The sequence below is a fragment of the Leptinotarsa decemlineata genome, unplaced genomic scaffold, assembly GCF_025532065.1.
Source record: "Leptinotarsa decemlineata unplaced genomic scaffold, Ldec_3_MD MMD2_tig00000035_RagTag_RagTag, whole genome shotgun sequence".
NCBI classification, from domain to species: Eukaryota; Metazoa; Arthropoda; class Insecta; order Coleoptera; family Chrysomelidae; genus Leptinotarsa; species Leptinotarsa decemlineata.
Window position 1 is genome coordinate 13,906,555 of NW_027412540.1, and position 8,598 is coordinate 13,915,152.

General features: G+C 32.8%; 1 long non-coding RNA gene across 1 annotated transcript; it reads left to right on the forward strand.

Moving 5' to 3' along the window:
• The first annotated feature begins 607 nt into the window (after positions 1-607).
• On the forward strand, positions 608-6,985 carry LOC141481021 (uncharacterized). The gene is made up of 2 exons (XR_012464700.1): positions 608-3,261; positions 6,485-6,985. It is a non-coding gene; the product is annotated as an uncharacterized lncRNA (long non-coding RNA).
• Positions 6,986-8,598: the final 1,613 nt, after the last annotated feature.

Here is an 8,598-nt window from a genome sequence, read left to right on the forward strand (position 1 = left end):
TTTGTGCCTGCCCTGCTTGGGACCAAATCAGGTTTTTAGAGTTTGGCAATGCCGTACTCTTACCATCTGACCTAAAAGAAGAAGAGTAAAGAGTCGAATAGACCCACTTACTTTTGAATAAGAGATAGATATATACCATCGCGGTGTTTTTGTAGGCCTTTTTAAGGTGTACAATACTGTAGTACATTATTTTGATCTATCTCGTAGGGTTCACTTTTGTGAAAATTATTTCTCCTTATTGAAAATATATTTCATTCATACACTTGATTTCAATGATTCCTTTAGATTTGTATTCAGTAGAGGCTGGGTTTAGTTAGACAATAAATTTTGTCTCAAAAAATTCCACTACCAAACTATTACATTCCTAATAACATTGCATTGACTCGCATTACTTTCGTTTTAATTTTTGTTGCAATAAATGTCCTAATATCAATTTAGACGAATACAAAAAGTAACTAACTTATGAGGGGTTCAAAGCTGAAGTGGACCAAGTCCATAATAGCGATGTTTTTCGATAGACCCTGCATGATACTCTTCAAAGGTCATTATTTTCAGTGCAGTAATGAAGCAAGTCCTTACTAAGTTTTTTTAAGCTATAGATGGAGCGGATGTATTTCTCCTGAGAATTATGTCGCATATCGTTCAGAGCATTAGTGAACCAAGTCCAAGTTACATTGTTCACGCTTTTTCTGTGTGAGAATATGAGTGTTATGGCGAATACCAATGAAGATGATGGTAAGGTATTGACTTTTAATATCATATGACTTGATGAAATGAAACTAGAAAGTTGATACTATAAATCCTCAGCGTAAAATCCACGCAATTCTATGTAATTTTTGTATTCAGTCTTTGAGGTTATGTCGTGCATATTAACAGCATGAGTGAATTTCATGGACCTAATACCTCACAGTTTCAGATTCAGAAGATGATGTACCCCTGATTCAATTTTTACAACCCATCCAAAGACTACGTACAGCAGAAGTTCGAAATGACAAGTTATAATCACTAACGTTTTTTTTGGATGATTTTTTTATCAGTATTGTCTATTTCAGACGATGCAGTGGTTCGCGAAGTAGGAGAACGTGGTCGGAAAAGAGCTCGAAACGAAGCGAATTGGGACAGGAATAAAAGAAAAATTCTAAGAAATAGTGGCAAAACTTACGAAACGAAAACAAAAAAATGTGTTCCAGCTAAATGTTTCAATCCTGATTATAACTATGGATGCCGCAAGCAGTGCAGGACAAAAATCAATATTGGAGATTTGTCAACATTTTTCGAATAATTTTGGAAACTAGCAGATTACAGCAAACAGAACATTTTCTGGCGAGGTTTAGTGAAAATGTTCACAGTAAGAAGAAAGCGTCCAAGAGATGGTTCTGGAACAAACAAATCCTCATCGTTTGAATATACTATACGTTTGAAAGAAGCCAACATCAATGTGTGAAAAAAAAATTTTTTGGTACACTCCAAATTAGTTGGGGACGACTGTATAGATATCTAATTGAAGAAGAAGTTTTTGCAGTAATGGATAATCGTGGTAAAAATATTCTCACAAACAAAATAGATGATTCTGGTGTAATCATGCATATCGAATCTTTCCCTTCTTACCAAAGTCATTACAGCGGGAAAGATAATGAGCAGAGGAAATACCTTAATCCAGAATTGAATATTCGAAAGATGTATGACCTTCATGTTCAAGAATGCTCTAAAGCAAATAAACAACTTGTCAAAGAAAAATTCTACTACAAAGTGTTTTCCACGAAATTCAATCTCCACTTCAAAATTCCCAGCAAAGACACGTGCCGTTTGTGCAATGAGTTACACCTGAAGATTCGTAGTGAAACTGATGGAAAGAAGAAGAAGGAACTAGAAATACGAAAAAAATTGCATTTAGCTTGTTCTGATCAGGCCAGTGTTCCACAACTACTTTCAAAATCTACCATTGGAAACTGCGACCTGAAATTGCTGATGACGAATTGGTTTATGATGAATGATATAAAAAAGCATTGGTCCCGTTTCAATGAATTAAGTTTATTTCTTTTCATACTTGTTTCTTCTGTGAGCTTGTTTCTTCTGTATTTATGAAACATTCAGCGGAAAAGTGAACCAAGTCCAACATGAGAGAAGAAAAAAAAATATAAAACTGAAACCATTAAGTTTCTTGTTCCGATGATGGCACTCATATTAAAGTTATGAATGGTCTAAGTGATCCTCAATCGAAAAAAAAATAGATGATATGGGAATTAATCGTTGGAAAACAACTTCAAATCTTCATATCTCAAATTCACCATAAATGGACTTAGTTCACTTCAGCTTTGAACCCCTCATATGCATGCAAGAAGTTTGCAATCTACAGGCGCTAATAATAAATTAATATTGATAAAGATCGCATGTTGAACATAGAGTCTCAGAAACTTATTATTTTTTCATTTGAAATTTTATCATCAGTTGCTGGTTAATATGACTAATGAGATCACTATGACTACTGGAACTTTACAAAAACATATTAAATTTCTTCTAAAGAGCTACTTCAGATAGAAACAAGAGTTTCGAAATAATTTTTTAATACTTTCCGATGATTTCCGTAAAGTTTGAAGCGAACTTCTGGTATTTCCCGTTTACCTACTACAAAAATCACACCTGAAGCTCGTAGTGAGAGTTTATTTTTATATTTCTGAACCATCACACAACAATAATCGTTAGAAAGAAAAGTATAATTTCTAACACATAATTCATATTTTACGATAGTAATCAATTATTTTATATCGACAATATCTGATAGTCTTCAATAATTTTTGTATTCGTTTGATGATGTTCTTATGATCCATGTTATAGTTTCCATAAATATCATTCGAAACAATGTGTATAACAAAATAGTGTTTTCCCTGCATGAATCAAATCCCAACCGCAACGCATGAATAAAATCGTAGATGAAAGCGAAGGCGCCTTTTCTCGCATATAAAACAAACTACTTCTCGGTTATTACATTCATTCATTGTCCACTTATTCGTAAAAAAACACCCCAGAGCAGTAATTCAAACTATCACATTCAAAATGTATTTTTTCCGAAGTGTTCTACTCGCGACCCTTTTATGTTTCTTCGATAGTGCTTCTTCTTACCTTATTAGCAACCTGAATGAATATGACAAGCACGTGGATATGATAAAAAGGGAACATTTTACTTGCAATACACCCCAAAGGAGAGCCATTTCTGCAAGAGAAATTGTGCAATATGAAGACGAATTGCCTGAAAATGCAGTGGTAAGTGGTGCATCAAGTATTTTAAATGTTTCACCGTATTACGAGATTTTAGTTTTTCAAAAATTCACATTTGCCAGTAGGTAGCAGGAAAAAATAGTGAAATAGTTATTTTTGTATTAAGTGCGTAAAATGAGTGTTTTTTAATGGCACATGAGAGTGTCAATTCTTCACGAATTTTATACACGAAATACAAACATTTTTTGTACAAGTGTGAAGGTGAATTTACATCATCTGGAATATATTAATAATAAATAAATCCAATTCATTTTGACGTGGTTTTTTGTCCCGATAAGTTATCGCTTTTAAAAGAGTGTTGTCTTGAAAATAATATTTTATGTTTTCAGAAACTATTTCTGCCTGAAAAAAAAAGTCCAAAATAACTAAATAACACTTCTCTTTTCCATACATTTTATCCTTAATGTAACCAATACTTCAAATAAAATTAAATCAAAACAAAATATACTTTATTGTAAATATAAAAAAGTTCTAAAAATGTATAGGTAAAATACCACCATGTATAAAGTGATAGTACAAGGAATACATTGTTAATTTATGTTAAAAGGATTCGCTAAAATACTCTTCCAAACTATAATAGGGTCTATCAACAAGTAGGTTCTTCACCGCCTTTTTGATATGAATGTTGCTCAGATGTGCAGATCTCATTTATAATGATAATTGAACAACTCACCTCAATGATAGTATATGGAATCCTTGATTAAATTCGAATTTGGGATGGGAAGTCTAAAGGTATAATTGCTATTACGAGTAGAAGCAAAGTTGAACTTCGATTTATGTTTGAGACATTTGAGTGCCCTCTTCTGTAATATCATTACAGAAGAGAGAAGGGATGACTTGCATGCTCCCAAAAAGGTATTCCATAACGTAGTAGAGATTCAATAAGTGCATGGTAAACGGTTTTTGCGATATGGAAACCCAACTCATTTGAAACCACTCTAACTGCATAACATATGGAAGAGATCTTACTCTTGAGTTGTTTAACGTTTTCATCAAATTTCAGCCTGTTAACAATGAATACATCAAGAAATTTTGTGTTTAATTTATTTTGTAATATGGCAGCGTCTATAGGAATTTCATCAGATGAACATTTGAATGATATTATGTTCGTTTTGGATGCATTGAAAGAGAGTACATTTGCATCGCACCAGCTCTTCACCTTCTTCAAGTCTAATTATATTATTTCATTTAGCTCCACTGGGTTTTTTTTCATTCCACAATATTGTAGTATCATCCGCGAATAGTGTGAAACTACCAGATATGGCAATCATAGAGATGTCATCCATATATAACAGAAATAGAATAGGGCGTAATACAATACAATTTCCCAGCATCCAGTGGTCTTTCTGTGTCATTACTATAGAAACAGTTTGTTAGCATGCCGCGTGTTTAACTGTTGACTGTTTGCTCGTAGTTGATTATAATAGTGGTAGTGATACTCCATTAGATGTATCTGAGGATTCAATTGCAATAGTATCTAATATGCTACCGGCCAAATACAAGTTATTATATGAGAAAACATATGACCAATTTCAACACCTTAAATCCATAAAACATCACGGTGGCTGAAAATCTGCTTTCGTAGCAGAAGCATATATTGAAGACAGAATAACAAAATGGAGATTCCAAACAAAATATTGAATTGTCCATCTTCTTCCAAACAAATTAAAATATCTGTTAAAACCGTGGAATTAACTCTACAAGAAATATCTTTAATAACGGCAACAACAGCAACAACATGGAACATCTTCGGGAATTTATGTTGAAATTTCACTATCAATTATCATTCCAATAAATGAAATGGTTTTATGATGAATAATCAATTAATAATCTGTTGAAAATAAATCCTTCAAAAATTAATATTTCATGTTTATTATGGCAGTGAAGAAAGTCTTTTTGTCACCGTGAAAATTGTTGCCCTCGACCTGCTGCCTCGGCCATTAAAAAAACACTCATTTTACGCACTCAATAAAAAAACCATTAGTGGTTCATATTCGTCTACCATTATGCCTTTTTTTTAACAACATCGACAGATATATTTGAGTTTGTGGTTCCGTGAAGTTGTACTTATTTGAAAACGTTTTCATACATTTCTGATATTGATTACAACCTTAATATTTAATTTTAACAAAAAGCTATAACGTATACTCAACTGTAATAGTCAAACATGCAGTCTTCGCAACAATTTTTTGGTTATGGCAAAAATCTACAAGTATATGGTGTATTATTCTATGTATCATCAATCTTTATAGTCAAATAATGAATTTTTAGTCAAATAATAGTCATTTGGGTCACTAATAATGTAGCTTCCCTTGGTGTCTGAATTCTCAAAATAGATTGAAAATTTTTTCAGTTCAATCATTATAAATCTAAAGAAATGAACTCTAAATGTTCAAGCCAGTCTCGTATATACCTACACAGTAGGTTGAATGGACTGACGCCTATCAGAAAACAACTACTCCACTGGCTAATACCACGAACGACGTTGGATTGTATCCGACAGGCGTCAGTGCAGGAATCTTCACAAAAAATTTCCTGCATATGCAACTGGCAATACAACTGAAAGAGTCGATTTTCAATTTTGGAACGGGCACTCTTGCAGACCGATTTCGGGCTCATTAGCCACTCGTCAGTTTAAGATAGTGGCCATCATCGACCTAAAATCAATGACATTCCATAATTGAAAATCGAAATTCTTTCAGAGTATTTCATTCCTCGTCCTAAGTTGGAGCCAACAACAAAATGTCACTCCATCTAGTGGACGAGGTACTAGCCAACTGCATATCCGAATTTTGCCCGATTCCTCTGAATGAGGAAGAAAAACTTTCTTATTAGTCAGTGGGCTATGTTTGAAGACAGGCAGTGAACAAATCTAAAGAAATTAACTTTAAATGTTCAAGCCAGTCTCGGATATACCTACACAGTAGGTTGAATGGACTGACGCCTATCAGAAAACAACTACTCCCCTGGATAATACCACGAACGGCGTTGAATTATATCCGACAATATAAAGAAACATGCAAACAATTGAATCTTCTTTCTCTCTTTGTGATATTAGTTTAGAAATTTAGGTTTAGAGGACAGAGAAAAGTTATTCTTTTCTGACAATTTTACAGAAATAAATGAAAACAGTAATATTTCCCAATTACAAATAGTCATTTCGATTCTCATATTTATTGGACATACATTATGAATTTTCATGTTTCAGATTTATCCTGGGGAGACAGTGTTGTATCGATGTGAATCTTCTGGCTGTTGCAAAAGAAACAGGACATGTTCAGCCCAGACAGATGAAGAAGTTCCTCTCACATTTCTAGTTGTTTTTGGAACATTTGTTAATCATATAGAAATCACGGCGATGAATCATACATCATGTTCGTGTCAAATGAATCAAGAAGCTAATATCAAATGAAAAGAATGTTTCCTTATTCCACTATAGACGAATATTCGAGCTGGTTGCTAAATATAAAACGTTTTTCTTATTTGAATAATTATGAACGTTCAAAAATTGTGAAATTATAAAAGTCAACAAAATGTTCAGATTTGATTTTGAGTATTTAACATCAATACGCATTTTCTATTCAACGAAACTACTATTTGACTGAAGATATTTCAAATGAAAAAATGACTGATACTATTATATTTATATTTATGCCTTATTTATTGTATAATCTGTGATATTAGCTCATAATTAAATTATTATTTCAAATTTTTGAGTGTGTTACTTGATTTTCCTTTTCTCATGGTTTATGACGAGATGATCATGTATTTGTTACTTTTCTGAAAAGTTTTTTCGACAGAAAATGGTGAAATAATTATTCTGTAACATAGGGCGAACTTGAAATATAATTTTCCTAGTAGAATGAGTTTACTAAAAAATATAACCCAATGCAGTGAGAGGACAAAATAAACAAATTCAACTGAGACCCATTTACCATCTACAACTCATTTGGAGAAAGAAGAAAACAATGAGAACAATAAACAATATACTTTAAATACTTCTCAAATGAATATTATTGATTTGGAATAATTTATAAAGTTATGATGTCGAGTGTTTCATCTTGTGTATACATTTATTATCTGTAGATATCCGGAAAAAAACAGAAATTTCGGAAAATGGTTTTTATTTGTTTATGGCTTTATTATTTGAAGGATTTGAAAATAAATTGCACTTCCACATTGTCACTCTGTCCCTGCTATATAACGGGGTCTTCAGGTTTGGTATCCGACGTTTCGTCTTCCGGCCACCTTCATCAACTTTATTTTTTTATGGGCGCTACATTGGATTCGTCCTGTTTTGAATAGAACCAGATTTTATATTTACGATGATGTATCATAAGTTTTTATCATTTTTAGAAAATTTGGAGATATTGAAAAAAATTAATTCTTATCATAATAGCCTTTGACTTTGATGTTTCTAAATTTGACTTTCAATTTTTATTACATTCAATGACATTTTGTTATTGTACAAGTCATTGAATTTTTGGCGAAAACTGTCTTTCACGAATGAAAAAAAAGAGATATGATACAAATTTATTACAAATACGATAGAAACAGTGTTAGGACATCGGAAATGTATTTAAACTTGTATCCCGAAAGACGACAATCACATCGAACTATGTTCAAGTTATTGGATCAAAATCTCACCCAGTTTTGGTTCATTTGAAAAACCGAGGAAAATATACGGAGACAGAATGGGCCAGGAAACTGAAGAAAATATGATAAATGAGGTTGGTATATATGAGGTAAGTTAGACATTGTGTCCTTTTGAATAAAAATGAATAATTTGCGAATAAACATGAACCCGGGGAGATTTACACGTCAAATTTCCTCCGAAATTAATATTTGTGTTCTCAAAAAAAGCGATTTAAAATTGTAAAGCGGTATCACTTTTGCTGATTTCAACCTAGAAGGAAAGGCATCAGTAGTAAACGACGAGCTTATAGCTATTACTAAAGCTTGAAGAGCTCCATCAGGCAATTGTAAAAACAACTTTGGGGATAATTTGTCTTCACCAGCAGAATTTTGTTTTTTATTTCTTTTAATACTAACTTCAGCTCACTCAAATCTGTGTCATATAAAAACAAGGAATTCATAGGAGAGCTTACCTTCAGTGTCGTTGCTTTTCGAGTTAGAAAGCCGTGGGTTTTTGGAATTTCTTCCTGACGTTTCGCTGGCGCGAGTGGCTAGCTTCTTCATAGGTTTAACCATCATGGCTTGCTGTCCGATGACAGTAGAGCTTACCTTACTCAAATTTTGAAGCGGGTCAATTGTTGGAACGATATCGTTGATTAATTTTGAGGTTATTGAACAATAATAATG